This window comes from Telmatherina bonti, assembly GCF_933228915.1.
Source record: "Telmatherina bonti genome assembly, chromosome: 19".
Lineage (NCBI taxonomy): Eukaryota > Metazoa > Chordata > Actinopteri > Atheriniformes > Telmatherinidae > Telmatherina > Telmatherina bonti.
In genome coordinates this window covers 13,075,640-13,092,111 of record NC_136617.1, presented here as the reverse complement: position 1 = coordinate 13,092,111, position 16,472 = coordinate 13,075,640, and the positions used below count along the sequence as shown (strand labels likewise).

The window sequence follows — 16,472 nt, the reverse complement described above, 5'->3', positions numbered from 1 at the left end:
ACATCAGGTCTTCCTCTCGACATCTGTCACCTCTGAGCTTTAATAAAACAATTTTACTGTGAAGTAAAACCACACAGACTGTGTGTGTTTGCATATGTGTCCTGCCTCTCTGCTCCCAGCTGTTAAGAGGTCAGTGTTGATCAGTGGCTGTTCAGACCTTTCAGAGACACTGACACACCAGCAGCACAATGATGATGTCACTGACTCTACTGCTGACCACCCTGGGGCTCCTTGTTCAGGGTGAGACTCTCTTGTGGAAACTTTGCTTCAGGATGCAACCAGGTTCCCCACAATGATGTTCTGCTGTGATGGAGAAACACTGAAACATGCAGCTTTGACCTTCTTGCATCTGTTCTCCATGTTCAACAAATGATCCTTTTCTGTTCTGATGTTGATCATCTTTCTTCAAGTTAAATGTGTCTCATTGACTTTTCACGTCTTTTTCATGTTTTCCAGGTTCATCAGGAGAAATCACTGTGACTCAGACTCCTGGATCTCAGTCTGTTGTTCCAGGACAGACTGTCTCCATCAAATGTAAAACCAGTACAGGAGTTGGCAACTATCTACACTGGTATCTTCAGAAACCAGGAGAAGCTCCTAAACTCCTGATTTATTATGCTACAAATCGTCAGTCTGGAATTCCAAGTCGTTTTAGTGGAAGTGGATCTGGGACTGACTTCACTCTGACCATCAGTGGAGTTCAGGCTGAAGATGCAGGAGATTATTACTGTCAGCAGGGTAGCAGCTCACCGTTCACACAGTGATACAACGTCGTACAAAAACCTTCTTTCATCAAAGAGGAACTGATCCGACTGAACAGCTGCACTGAAACTAAATCAGGAGATAATTAAAAACTTGTCTTAGTTTAAAATATTTAGTTTTATCAAATTATATCTTATAATAATTGTAGGTTTATAATTTCAGACAAAATTATTTAAATCAGTTTGCTTTTAGGTATTTAATGTTACAGCACACAAAACATCAACACAGTTAAACAGATTTATGAATTACTGAGATAAAATGAAAAGTCTGATTAAAAGTATTTTTCAATTGTTTTAAAACATCCGACTCTTTTAAAAACTATTTCATGTCATGCAGCAAAACCTGAATTCCACACGGATACCAACACAACACATATTTATTTTAATAAAGGAGTTTTTTTTATAAATAGCAATAATGATGTAAAACTTACATTATAGTCATCATTTGCTTTTCTCCAAAATAATTTTAAGCAGTCAACATATATTTCTAGAAGTAATAAATCTTGATCTGTTATGTAAAACAAGAAATTTCAAATCAAGTATTTCCTGGAGTCATTCAGAAGATTTCCATAGAGAAGCACTTTGCATCAGCAGCACCATGCTCCAGTGCTCTGGGAGAGTTTATAGTCCTGAGAGATGAAGACTGGATGACTGACAGCTGTCCTTCATGACAACAGAAGACACAGAAATCCTCCTGATGAAGAACATGACTTTGACCTGCGTCCTCATCTGGACTCTCCTCTGCTTCACTCAGGGTGAGGAAAATCATTTTTCTGTCATGTGAGAATCATTTGGAGTGTAGCTGAGTTTCACCTCACCATCTCATGTCCAGTGTTTCTTCTCTCCCATCAGGGTCTGTTGGACAAAATGTTGTTGTGACTCAGCCAGCTGCCAAATCAGTGCAGCTCCATCAAACTGTCACTATTGACTGTAAAGTCAGTCCAACAGTACGTCAATACTCTGGTTCACAGTACTTCCTGTCCTGGTTCCATCAGAAATCTGGAGAAGCTCCTAAAGCTCTGATCTACAGAACATCAGACAGATTATCTGGAATCTTGTCCAGATTCAGTGGAAGTGGAGCAGCGAATGGAGTTGACTTCACTCTGACCATCAGTGGAGTTCAGGATGAAGATGCAGGAGTTTATTACTGTCAGAGTTATCACTGGTTAAATAGTCAGAATGTGTTCACACAGTGAAAAAGCATCGTACAAAACCCTCCCTCAGCCAAACTGAACAAAAACTGAACTCAGCGCTGCAACTGGAAGTTACTCCAGATGTGGATATAGTTCAGTGAAGACTGCAAACACACAGCAGATGTCTATTTTTTTAACATGACATTTATAATCAGTTTTAATAATCACAAATGGGTGATAATATTGCGATATATTACAAATTACAAGTATAGTCACCTGTACAAATATAACAAACAGATGTGATGACACATCTGCTCTGGGAGAACTGATGGAAATGTCGTTGCCAATCTTCACCAAGAGCCCCTCCAGTCACCAACAAACATTCCTACACATTCATACAACAATGCTGCCAACACTGGAGACAAGATGAAATGTTTTGCCCAAGAACACACTGACTGATGACTGGGATGATGCAGCATTTTAACAACAAGCCAGCCTTTAATTACATTAATGTTTTAAACCACAGAATGAGGCAAAATGATATATCAGTCATGTTTTGTGTTCTTTGTTGCATGAAACCTTAATTTTAGGATTAGAACAAAAAGCCTTCAATCTTCACTGAAAGAAGGTCTTCAATAATGAAGGTTTTGATTGGAACAAGATTAAAATATCCTGTTTGCTCTAAAGTGGTGTTATTTAGTGTTTATGCTTTCTTCAAATCAAATCAAATCAAATCAAATCAAATCATATCAAATCCAATCAAACTTTATTTATAAAGCACTTTTTATACAATAAATTGTAACACAAAACACTTTACACAGTATAAAAACACAACTCCCTTCTCTCACACTCAAACATACTCACTCATACACACTCATACACACACCCAACCAACATTAATTTTCAACACTTGTCCTAAACATCACGCATACACCTACCTAGTTATATATTGCTGAGCACAGATGAGCTCGGTAAGAAAACACCATTGCAGGATATAATCAGGGTTATTAATTTGGATCAATTGCACCATGTAATTCTTTCCTGTATAGTCCTTTTTTTTTGTTTTTTGTGGATAAATTTGTTACTGTAAATTTGCATATAACGTATAACTTCATATTTCTGCCATCTCCTTTTCTAATACGGTTTCATTCAATGCAATTCAACTTTATTTGTATAGCGCCACTTCACAACAGTGTTGTCACAGGACACTTTACATACACGAATCAACATACACATCATTTTGAGCCAATTCATACATATCCTATAATAGAAACCAACTGATTGCATCGAGTGATGACTTCAATCCAATCCACCATCCTGAGCATGCACGTGGCGACAGTGGGAAGGAAAAAACTCCCCTTTAACAGGAAGAAAACCTACGGCAGAACCCGGCTCAGGCAGGGCAGCCATCTGCCTCGACTGGTTTAACAATTTTACAGCTGATTTCCATGCAGATAGAAAAATGTGGAATTTTCCTTTGGCTGACATTATCATGTTTTTATCTTTTATCTTTCAGTCTAAGTTGTTCATGCTGTGTTGATGAGAAGTCCTGAAGATGCTGCATGATGAGCTGAAATAAATGTAACATGACTAAAACCACAGAAAACATATCCTGATAAAACACAATGTTTACATGCTTATACATCTGCTGCACCTGGAGGTTAACAAAGACACTGAAAGTTCATCAAACACACACACATTGTTCAGAAGCACACATTATATTTTCAAATGATTCATAAGACATGACAAGAAACTTTGTGTTTACATGATAATGAACCCTTTGTGCTCAAGTTCTAGTTCTGCCTCTCACTGTTTGTCAACTGTCATCTTTAATAAATGTGCAAACATGAAATAAATTGTTTCATTAAATTACAATCTGGGACATATTTAGCTTTTATTAGGTATACTTTATTCTGATTTATTTCTTGCCTTGAGAATCCAACATTCTGTCCTGTGTGCAGCGAGACTGTTACATAGAAAACTTCCCTCAATGACACTGAAAAGAACACACAGTTAACAAAGGCAATTTGTATAACAAGTTTTCGTAAACCCAAACTTTCATCTGCAAAGATCAGATCTTTATCTTAATGTGTATCACCTCTGAAATTTAAACAAGTGACTTAATATGAACAGAAATACCATGAATTTCTGAAATAAAAAGTAGAATTTATTCTGTGTCTGCTGAAACATCAACATGAGGAAGAGTCCAAGTTCATCCTTTTCTGCACTGAGTGACTGTGTGTGTTTGCATATGTGTCCTGCCTCTCTGCTCCCAGCTGTTAAGAGGTCAGTGTTGATCAGTGGCTGTTCAGACCTTTCAGAGACACTGACACACCAGCAGCACAATGATGATGTCACTGACTCTACTGCTGACCACCCTGGGGCTCCTTGTTCAGGGTGAGACTCTCTTGTGGAAACTTTGCTTCAGGATGCAACCAGGTTCCCCACAATGATGTTCTGCTGTGATGGAGAAACACTGAAACATGCAGCTTTGACCTTCTTCATTCTGCTCTCCATGTTAATGATCCTCTTCTGTGATGATCATCTTTCTTTAAGTTATACGTGTGTCAGAAACTCTTCATGTCCTTTCTATGTTTTCCAGGTTCATCAGGAGAAATCATCCTTACTCAGACTCCGGGGTCTCAGTCTGTTGTTCCAGGACAGACTGTCTCCATCAAATGTAAAACCAGTACAGGTGTTGGCACAAATCTTCACTGGTATCTTCAGAAATCTGGAGAAGCTCCTAAACTCCTGATTTATTATGCTACAAATCGTCAGTCTGGAATTCCAAGTCGTTTTAGTGGAATTAGATCTGGGACTGACTTCACTCTGACCATCAGTGGAGTTCAGGCTGAAGATGCAGGAGATTATTACTGTCAGCAGGGTAGCAGCTTCCCGTTCACACAGTGATACAACGTCGTACAAAAACCTTCTTTCATCAAAGAGGAACTGATCTTATGCAACTGCTGCACTGAAACTAAAATAACAAAGTATTATTCATTCATTTTCTATATTACAAAATCCAATTAAGGGTCACTGGGGGCTGGAGCCTGTCTCAGCAATTTGTAGGTGAGGGGCAGTGAACACCCTGGACAGGTTGCAGTCCATTGCAGGGACAACACAAAGGAATAAGCAACCATTTACGTTCACATTCATTTCTACGGAGAGTTTAGGGTGAACAGTCATTAATGTAACACATGTTTTTAGTTGGTGGGAGTAAGCTGGAGTAGACCAGACACAACCCACGCACACACAGGGAGAAAATGCAAACTCATCACAGGAACAGCAGCTTTTCTAACCTCCCCCCAGCCGAGACTTGAGCCAATAATCTGGCTGTAAGGCCACAGTGTAAACCACTACACTGCCGTGGAGCCCAGATCAGTTTTAATCATCTTTCTTTTGTTCTTTTTATTTTATAAAAGTATGAGATCAACATGATTTCATGGATTTAGAAGAAACAACTGTTTTTTTCTTTTCAGACATTATTTACAGTATTTACCAATTATGTGTGAGATACAGTGTGTATCTGCATCATATAAACTCATTCATCATACTACCGTGATGCAAACGTTACATTATATCAAGCTCAGTTTGTTACTACATTGATCACAGTGGACAAGAAAATGATAACATTTAACTTTTATATAAGGAATAATAAAAATGTTATTTGATCTTTTGTCATGAGAAAATATTTAAAATAATGTTGAACAACAGAAAAAGCACATTTATTTAAAGAGTTGATGGTTCTGAGTTAAGATGAAAAATGACACATGGAAACAGAACTGACCTGATATAAATGTCTTTATTGTGCAGAAATACAAATTAATCAATGTCTCATGAAATGAAGAGAGAGAAACAAAGGAAATTAAAAAGTGAAAGACAGAATGTCAAAGAGCAAAAACATTGTAAAACCAGTAAGAGAATCCCTGGAAACCAGATCAGTACTGGGAACACTGGTCTCTCCTCAGTGTCTCTGACAGTGGAGTCTGGGAGCCCTGGGTGGCCTGACAGGTCACAGAGACCACCTTGCTCCACTGGTCTGCAGAGAGCCTCAGGGTGCTGCTCCAGCTGTAATGGCCGTCCTTCTGCATCACTGCAGGACTCTTATTCTCCTCATAGCTGATGCTGCTGCTGCCGTCCACCTTCCAGGACAGACTCCAGTCTGAGGGGAAGCCCTTGTTGGCCAGACATGTGAGTGTGGCCTTCGCTTGCTGCAGCTCCTCTGTGGAGGGGGGCAACACTGTCAGGGTGGGGACGATTCGACCCACTGAAAGAGGAGACAGAGAGACAAAATGAAACAAGTTCAACAAACAGAAAAGAAACTCCACCTTGCTGCTTTCAACCGTCTTTAATGTTTCACTTTCCTCTTTGAGTACAGTAAATGGTAACAGACAAGCATCACCAATCAACCATGGCAACAGACAGGTTTCAGACATCTAGATGAAAGTTTCAAACAGGAAAATTTTGTTGCAAGACAATATTTTCAAACTTGTGACATGAAGAACAAACAAACAGCAAAGACATATTAAATCAAGAATTTCTCTATTTGATCATATTTACATTTCTTGTCTCTTATAATTACATGTCTCCTAAATGAATTGGAACTTTTATACACATTTTTTGTTAAGCACAACATTCTTCCTTTTAATTACATATATATATATATATATATATATATATATATATATATATATATATATATATATATATATATATATATATATATATATATATATATATATATATATATATAAATATATAAAACCTCATATACCACTGTAAATAAATGTAATAGTATTTTTACGCAGTGGAAAATTTAAACGCACTGTGATACAAACTGGTTGAGTCAGTGTACAAAATCATCTGGACTGCTTGTCAGTCCATCACAGCATATATACATTATATATATATATATATATATATATATATATATATATATATATATATATATATATATATATATATATATATATATATATATATATATATATATATATATATATATAATTTATATTTTCCCTGTGCTCATCTAAAAAGTGAATCAAGTACATAATTACATGTTACAAAAGAGTGCAGGAAATTATTTAAATAGATTTAAATCAGATTTGACTAAATTTTAATTCTTCTTTGGTTTCAGAAATATGTATCTTATCACATTAGAATAACAGGATTATCTGTTAGAATATAAAGAAAATGTCATAAACAAAGTTCAGTAGTAGAAATGAACAACATGTTGATCACAATGAAACCATGAACAGCTAAGCCATGGTTAAAAGATATTTTCTGGATAATTATTTTTAAGACTTTTTTAAGACCCCAACTTTGTATAAAATTGAGATAATTTGTAGAGAAAACAAAATTTAAAGGTACTTACAGTTAACATCCAGTCTGGTTCCTCCACCGAACGTGTACCACAGTGATACAAACTGGTTGAGTCGTCGTACAAAAACCTCTGACTGTAGAGAGACACGGCTCTCTGACTTTGAACACAACAAATTCAACACAAACACTTTCACACTGTAAAAACTAAAATGTATTAAAGATGATATTAGTTTTATAGTGGCATAACTTAAAAAATGATTGAATTTTGTGTGTCTTATTTTCTTTAAAAAAAACATCCTAATTAAAAATTCTACCTGTACAATGTCAGGAAATTAAAATAGTTGGTTAATGAAGTTAAAAAATGAAAACATTTGCAATAGCAAATAATCCACCGCAACGAAAGAGAAATTATTTTTCAATTAATCAACATTTTAATCATGTGACTGATTTATGGATTGTCAACATCTATATAAAGTCATTGGTTTATTAATCATTGCATTCCTCAGTTAGATCCAAGTCTTTCCTGGAGTCATTCAGAAGATTTCCATAGAGAAGCACTTTGCATCAGCAGCACCATGCTCCAGTGCTCTGGGAGAGTTTATAGTCCTGAGAGATGAAGACTGGATGACTGACAGCTGTCCTTCATGACAACAGAAGACACAGAAATCCTCCTGATGAAGAACATGACTTTGACCTGCGTCCTCATCTGGACTCTCCTCTGCTTCACTCAGGGTGAGGAAAAGCATTTTTCTGTCATGTGAGAATCATTTGGAGTGTAGCTGAGTTTCACCTCACCATCTCATGTCCAGTGTTTCTTCTCTCCCATCAGGGTCTGTTGGACAAAATGTTGTGACTCAGCCAGCAGCCAAATCAGTGCAGCTCCATCAAACTGTCACTATTGACTGTAAAGTCAGTCCAACAGTAGCTCAGTACTCTGGTCCACAGTACTACCTGGCCTGGTACCATCAGAAAACTGGAGAAGCTCCTAAACTTCTGATCTACAGAACATCAGACAGATTCTCAGGAATCTCGTCCAGATTCAGTGGAAGTGGAGCAGGGAATGGAGTTGACTTCACTCTGACCATCAGTGGAGTTCAGACTGAAGATGCAGGAGTTTATTACTGTCAGAGTCTTCACTGTCCAAGTCAGTGTGTGTTGACACAGTGAAAATGCATCGTACAAAAACCTCCCTCAGATAAGGTGAACAGAAACTAAACTCAGTGCTGCAACTGGAAGTTACTCCAGATGTTGATATAGTTCAGTGAACACTGCAAACACACAACAGATGTGGGCTTTTTAAAATTTTTATTTTTATAACATTTACATTCAGTTCTCATAATTACATATGGATGATGATATTGTGATATATACTAAAGGTGTAACACAAGCACCCTCCACCCCTCAACACACACAAACACACAAACAGAAACACATAATTTCAGTATATCCTTATGTTTGAGACACTGAAAATCAAAAGCAGTTTACAAATTGCAACACACAGTTCATTTGGAGAGATACACATTAGATCAGTGGAAACCAGACTGAAATACTGGTCTAGGATTTTATCTTTTATCAGACTCTCTGTTTGTTCTGATAGAAATATAATCACATCACATAAAATATGATGATAATGTGAAAACTGCAAAGATGTTCTTCATCTCGATGCATGTCACCTCTGAGCTTAAAGCAAGCAACTACTTTACAGCTCGCTCAAACTGTCACTATAGCTGACTATGAGGTCAGTCCAGAAGATTACTGCTGCCACAGCTCTAAACATTACCTGTCCCTGGACCATCATAAATCTAGAGAGGTTCCTTCAGCTCTGATCTACGCAACATTCCACAAATATTCAGCATCTCCTCTAGACTGAGTGGAAACAGTCAAGTAACAAACAATGTACACAATGCAGATACATTTTAGGGTCTGTGCAGTTCATGTCCTCATTTTTACACATTAATTTTTGCAATATCTTTGTACAATATTAATGACAAATATATTGTCATCAGTATATATATTCTTATTAATAATTATATATAACATGAATAATCCCTAACGGCCCATCAGAAATGGAAGATATTATTCAGTTCTGTCAGTAATTAATGTCACAAATTAACAAACAATAATTTGAAAGATATACATGTTTTACTGATCATATAAAAAATAGAACTTCATTTATGACCACAAAATGTCATTTTTATCATCCATAATTAAATGATTTATCTAATCTATAACACTTTTGACATTGGTATTACTCTGCCAGATTTCTAATAAAATTCATGTTAGAAGTCGTAATTGTTCAGTAATAACTGATCCCACAACTCACAAATGAAAAAGAGAAAACTTATTCAAGCTTATCACAGACCAGTTTATCAACCTGGAACCACATCTTTTTTTTATCCCGGTATAAATGTTTATCTATTGGACGACACTTTTCAAACCAGTATCTAATAGCTGCTTCATCAACCTCAGTATGATTACATGTGCAGTTTTTATCCAGGGTCTGTCTTTTATAACAGGATAGTTAATTTAGTGACATAAAAAACATCAATTCTTTTCACATGGATGGGGATGTTGATGAGTTAAAAAAATAAGAATATTGTCATCGACCTGAGAAAGATGAAAAAAAAAAAAAAATGATGAAACAACTGAGCTCAGTCATTAATGTTGAAATTTCTAAATTGATAATAAAACAACAAATAAAACAATACCTCTTACATCATGTCACCACAATATGCACTAAATGGCACAGCTTGGATTAGGGAGAGATGTTAAATAATAGTTTAATCAATGCTCAATGAAAAACCCCATTGTACTTATGGATATTTTACATGTAATTATCATTGATTATTGATCATTGATTTAAATCTTACAAAGGTGATGATGAAACATGATGTCATGTAGAGGACGGCTGCAGCTGAGTGACTGTGTGTGTTTGCATATGTGTCCTGCCTCTCTGCTCCCAGCTGTTAAGAGGTCAGTGTTGATCAGTGGCTGTTCAGACCTTTCAGAGACACTGACACACCAGCAGCACAATGATGATGTCACTGACTCTACTGCTGACCACCCTGGGGCTCCTTGTTCAGGGTGAGACTCTCTTGTGGAAACTTTGCTTCAGGATGCAACCAGGTTCCCCACAATGATGTTCTGCTGTGATGGAGAAACACTGAAACATGCAGCTTTGACCTTCTTCATTCTGCTCTCCATGTTAAAGACATGATCCTCTTCTGTTCAGATGCTGATCATCTTTCTTCAATTTATACTAGCAGTAACTTTTCATCTTTTTCATATTTTCCAGGTTCATCAGGAGAAATCATCGTGACTCAGACTCCTGGATCTCAGTCTGTTGTTCCAGGGCAGACTGTCTCCATTAAATGTAAAACCAGTACAGGAGTTGGCAACTGGCTACACTGGTATCTGCAGAAATCTGGAGAAGCTCCTAAACTCCTGATTCGTTATGCTACAACTCGTCAGTCTGGAGTTCCAAGTCGTTTTAGTGGAAGTGGATCTGGGACTGACTTCACTCTGACCATCAGTGGAGTTCAGGCTGAAGATGCAGGAGATTATTACTGTCAGCAGAGTAACAGCTTCCCGTTCACACAGTGATACAACGTCGTACAAAAACCTTCTTTCATCAAAGAGGAACTGATCCGACTGAACAGCTGCACTGAAACTAAATCAGGAGATAATTAAAAACTTGTCTTAGTTTAAAATATTTAGTTTTATCAAATTATATCTTATAATAATTGTAGGTTTATAATTTCAGACAAAATTATTTAAATCAGTTTGCTTTTAGGTATTTAATGTTACAGCACACAAAACATCAACACAGTTAAACAGATTTATGAATTACTGAGATAAAATGAAAAGTCTGATTAAAAGTATTTTTCAATTGTTTTAAGACATCCGACTCTTTTAAAAACTATTTCATGTCATGCAGCAAAACCTGAATTCCACACGGATACCAACACAACACATATTTATTTTAATAAAGGAGTTTTTTTTTATAAATAGCAATAATGATGTAAAACTTACATTATAGTCATCATTTGCTTTTCTCCAAAATAATTTCAAGCAGTCAACATGTATTTCTAGAAGTCTATATATCTTGATCCGTTATGTAAAACCAGAAATTTCAAATAGTCAAATAAAACCTAAAACAATTACATCAACTCAGTTTTGGACAAAATTTAATCAAAATAATAAGATATTTATTATCATAGAATATTTAAAAAAAGCAAGTAAACACTGAAAACTGTTTTTGGATATCTCTTCATCGTGTCTACATGTTGATAAAAACACAGAAACATGTTTAAATTAAAATTTTTATTGTATAAAAAGTAGATAAACATGGAAACTAAAAACTAGAAAAAGCATTCTGAAAACCAACATGAGACTTCCATGAGTCAGATCAGTACTGGGAACACTGGTCTCTCCTCAGTGTCTCTGACAGTGGAGTCTGGGAGCCCTGGGAGGCCTGACAGGTCACAGAGACCACCTTGCTCCACTGGTCTGCAGAGAGCCTCAGGGTGCTGCTCCAGCTGTAATGGCCGTCCTTCTGCATCACTGCAGGACTCTTATTCTCCTCATAGCTGATGCTGCTGCTGCCGTCCACCTTCCAGGACAGACTCCAGTCTGAGGGGAAGCCCTTGTTGGCCAGACATGTGAGTGTAGCGTTCCCTTGCTGCAGCTCTTCTGTGGAGGGGGGCAACACTGTCAGGGTGGGACGAGCATCACCTAGGAGACACCAATCCGATTAGAAGACAGGAACCACACAGCTGTCAATCAAGCAGCAGACAGTTGGACATCTTTACTGTTAGAGAGATGATTTCCCCCCTCAAGATGTTTCACTAACAGTGTTTCTGCTTCATCTCTCGCACATTGTTTCACTTCCCTTTTAGAAACCTTTCATGCATGTCGGGACACAGAATCCTCACATGACCTGAAATACATCAAACTACTGAACATGTTTCACACAAAGACACTGACGGCACTTTAAATGTCCAAATAAATTATGAAACTATTTAAGTTATAAACTGATTTTGTTTTTAATAAAATTCAACACTGAAACACAGATTAAAAATGTGGAAATGTTTTCATCTTAACTGTATATCACTAAAATCTGGATCAAACATTGCTGCTGTTAAACTTTGCAAGAAAGCAACAAATGATCATTTCCACTGTAGAAGGACAAATCGCTGCAGAAAGGTCCAAAGATGATGCTCATAGTTACATTCACAGATTTGACAACAAAATAAAACAATATGTTAATAATAGTTTCATCCTGCACTAATTAATTTTTTATAAAAAAAAAAAAAAACATTCAACATTACATCTCTGACAGAATGATTAAATATGACCTGCAGTCACACTGTGTGGAATAAATTTTACTTAACATTCAAATGCTGTCAAAACATGAAACTAATAAACACTAATTAAGGTTCTTTTTAAAGTTGTTAAAAACGATAAAGACATGGGTCGAATTTCTGTGTTGAAATTCAGTTTCAAACAAACGAAACTAACAAGAAAATATGAATAAGAAAGTTTTTCTAATTATCCTGATAAAAAGTGAGATTTTGAAAGACTACAGTTATGTTCCTTATTAATACAAGTTTTATAATAATTATAAACTTACTTCCAACATCCAGTCTGGTTCCTCCACCGAAAGTCCACCACAGTGATACAAACTGGTTGAGTCGTCGTACAAAAACCTCTGACTGCAGAGAGACACGGCTCTCTGACTTTGAACACAACAAACCTTCCTCTGAAAGAACTTAAACTTCACGTCTTCAAATATCTAAATCATTTATGGTCATTTTTAACCATTTCAGATTTTCTTTTACTTTTAATTTGAAATATTTGTCTATATTTGTTGTCGCAGATTGAAACTACTGAATGAAAAATTACATGGAAACATCTCACTAAATCTTAGTTTTGAGGTAAGTTTATGAACAGAAATTTTTGCACCAAAATTCTGAAAAAAAATGTGAGCACTTAAATTACTTCCAACATCCAGTCTGGTTGCTCCACCATAAGTCCACCACAGTGATACAAACTGGTTGAGCCGTTGTTTAAAACCTTTCAACACATCACGGTCAAGATAAACCGTCATGTTCTTTAAATAAGTGAAAACATTATAAGTAGGATTAAATTATTCTTCAGTAGAATATCAAAAATAAAAACTTGTATTCTATTCATGAGTTTTAGAAAACACATCTTCAATTAGAAATAAAAGCTGGAAATCAATGAAGTTTAAAAGAAATCACTTAAATAAAAACATTTCCAAAAGAAAATAATTCAAATAAATGATGTTTCATTCAGTCAATATTCTGATAAAATAGTTGATTTATTGATGATCAGTACAATGAGAAAGATCCAAGTCTTTCCTGGAGTCATTCAGAAGATTTCCATAGAGAAGCACTTTGCATCAGCAGCACCATGCTCCAGTGCTCTGGGAGAGTTTATAGTCCTGAGAGATGAAGACTGGATGACTGACAGCTGTCCTTCATGACAACAGAAGACACAGAAATCCTCCTGATGAAAAACATGACTTTGACCTGCGTCCTCATCTGGACTCTCCTCTGCTTCACTCAGGGTGAGGAAAATCATTTTTCTGTCATGTGAGAATCATTTAGAGTGTAGCTGAGTTTCACCTCACCATCTCATGTCCAGTGTTTCTTCTCTCCCATCAGGGTCTGTTGGACAAAATGTTGTTGTGACTCAACCAGCAGCCAAATCAGTGCAGCTCCATCAAACTGTCTCTATTGACTGTAAAGTCAGTCCAACAGTAGCTCAGTACTCTGGTTCACAGTACTACCTGTCCTGGTACCATCATAAAACTGGAGAAGCTCCTAAACTTCTGATCTACAGAACATCAGACAGATTTTCAGGAATCTCGTCCAGATTCAGTGGAAGTGGAGCAGGGAATGGAGTTGACTTCACTCTGACCATCAGTGGAGTTCAGGCTGAAGATGCAGGAGTTTATTACTGTCAGAGTTATCACAGTGGCCCCGTGTTCACACAGTGAAAAAGCATCGTACAAAAACCCTTCTTCAAACTGAGCAGAAACTAAACTTTCTGTTACATCTTGATGCAGCTGCAGAACCACACGTCCCCTACACACACACACACACACACACACACACAGTCAGAAATACACAACCACACTTCTTTATATATCTTTATGTTTGAGAAAATTCTAAACTAGTTTATGGCAAGTAACATGAAATTAATTAAGAAGATACAAAATGGATATGTGTAAACCAGACAGTTTTAACTTAAGTACAATCACATCACATAAAATGCTTCACTGTGTTCATAAAGGTTCAACTTAAGCTCATAAACAGCACAAGGCATGCCATGTGATGATAAGCGTTTTTCTCGTGTAAACTCTATGCCAGCTGTCCAGGGTGTACCCTGCCTCTCACCCAAAGACTGCTGGGATAGGCTCCAGCTTCCCCGCAACCCTTCATTGGATTAGGCAGTTAGGATAATGAATGACTGAATGAACACTATGCCACATGAAAATGTAAAACTTTATCTTCTTCTTTTACTCTAACCCAAAGTTTCTTTTACTTTTTTTTATGACATAAATAAATTTCCCAAATACTAGAAAAGTGCATTGATGATCTTACAAAAGTATTTGACACGTTTACAGGCATGACCATTACATGTTGAAAAGGCTCATCATCACTGATATAAACAGCTAAACTCAAACTAAGAACAGGAGAAAAGAATTTTTACCAAAACTGAACTGCAAAGTTAAGCAAATTCACTTTTCTAAAATTATATCACAAGAAAGATACATTTTAATCTTCAACCATCAGTTAGAGCAGTTTTATTTTAGATACTTTTTTTTTTTTTTTTTTTTTAATAACACAAACCTGAATTATATAAAGGAAATAAACATGGTATTTCTTTTATATTAATAGTCATCACAATGTTAAACTTACATCAAAGGCATCACTTGTTTTTTATCAAAATACCATTAAGTAGTGTGCAGGTTTCTCTTCATACGACTTGCAGTCTATATATATATTAAAATATTCATTCATTCATTCATTTTCTGAACCGCTTAATCCAATTCAGGGTCGCGGGTTTAAAATATTTTGGTTAAAAAAAATAAATAAATAAAAAATATTACTATACAACAACTCTAACAATTGTTTCAAATGAATCCAGTCTGTGTTCCACAGAGAGAAGATTATAAAGTCATATTTATATGAACAAATATGAAGAAAAGTTGATCTGATATATAGATATTTATTCTCATAGAATATTATAACAATAATTACACACTTCCACAAACAGAGATTATATATCGTGAATCTAAAAAATAACAGACTGTGGCTACTATATGTTCAATAAAGACCAGATGATGATAGTAGAGGTCTGCAGTTGCTGGTGATAAACTGTGAAGACGTTGCCTTCTAATGATCTCTATCTTGGAAATTGCAGAAGGTAAAGTTAAGGAGGATGGATGTGTGACAGAAGAAGAATCAGGGTGGAGGTGAGATTTTAAAAGGCTGGGAAACAAACTTATTGGTGAGGTGGCAAAGGAAGAGGAAAAGCCATTGGACCAGAACATCATAACTAATGTGGAAGGTTTGATAGTGTAAGAAAACAGGAAGCAGCAAGGTGGGCTGTTTACTTCCTGAGAATCAATTTGCCAGTGGAAGAAAAACAAAATTTCTTTATCAAATTGTGATTCATTTAAGATGTTTTAGGAAAGCAGATGAAGAATTGATGAGAAATTGTGTCTTTAAGCAGAGTGATTAATTGGAACAAAGTGTCTAAAGAAACAACTTTACATAAAACTTTTTACAAAGTTCTCTATGAGTGTTGTGTCTAATGGCTAGAAACAATGTTTTCACTTAAGTGTGTCCATTTTTATGCTTTAATGATTTAATTAGTGGTAAATATCCATATGAATAACAATCTTCTGAAAATAAAAACATTCATTGATTGAAAAACTGGATTGTAAATTTGATAAAAAGGAAAAGATGTATGAATCCAATGTTAAAAGATCTTCAGAAAGTCTGGAAAACTACCATTTAATGAACCTTTCAGCAGGAGGGACCAGCCAGCATGTGTGTTAAAAAGCTGCCGAATCGATGTTGGAAGTATTTTTCTTTCTGAGGTTTCTCAAACAAGAAGCATTAATGTCACAAAATTGACACTCAAAGTACATTTTATAAGTAAAATATTAGTTTTAGCAACAGGAACACCTGCAACAAAATGATCCATTCCCTCCACCCAG

The 16,472-nt window shown here is 36.1% G+C and overlaps 3 gene segments (V, D, J or C); 1 reads left to right on the top strand and 2 right to left on the bottom strand.

Annotated features, from left to right (window-relative positions):
* Nucleotides 1-5,832: 5,832 nt before the first annotated feature.
* On the bottom strand, nt 5,833-6,330 carry LOC306770450 (Ig kappa-b4 chain C region-like). The segment is given in 2 exons: nt 6,318-6,330; nt 5,833-6,161 (listed from the first exon to the last, which is right to left on the bottom strand).
* Nucleotides 6,331-11,624: 5,294 nt separating this feature from the next.
* On the bottom strand, nt 11,625-12,084 carry LOC306770449 (Ig kappa-b4 chain C region-like). The segment is given in 2 exons: nt 12,069-12,084; nt 11,625-11,950 (listed from the first exon to the last, which is right to left on the bottom strand).
* Nucleotides 12,085-13,720: 1,636 nt separating this feature from the next.
* Nucleotides 13,721-14,240, top strand: LOC306770448 (immunoglobulin kappa variable 4-1-like). The segment is given in 2 exons: nt 13,721-13,808; nt 13,906-14,240.
* Nucleotides 14,241-16,472: the final 2,232 nt, after the last annotated feature.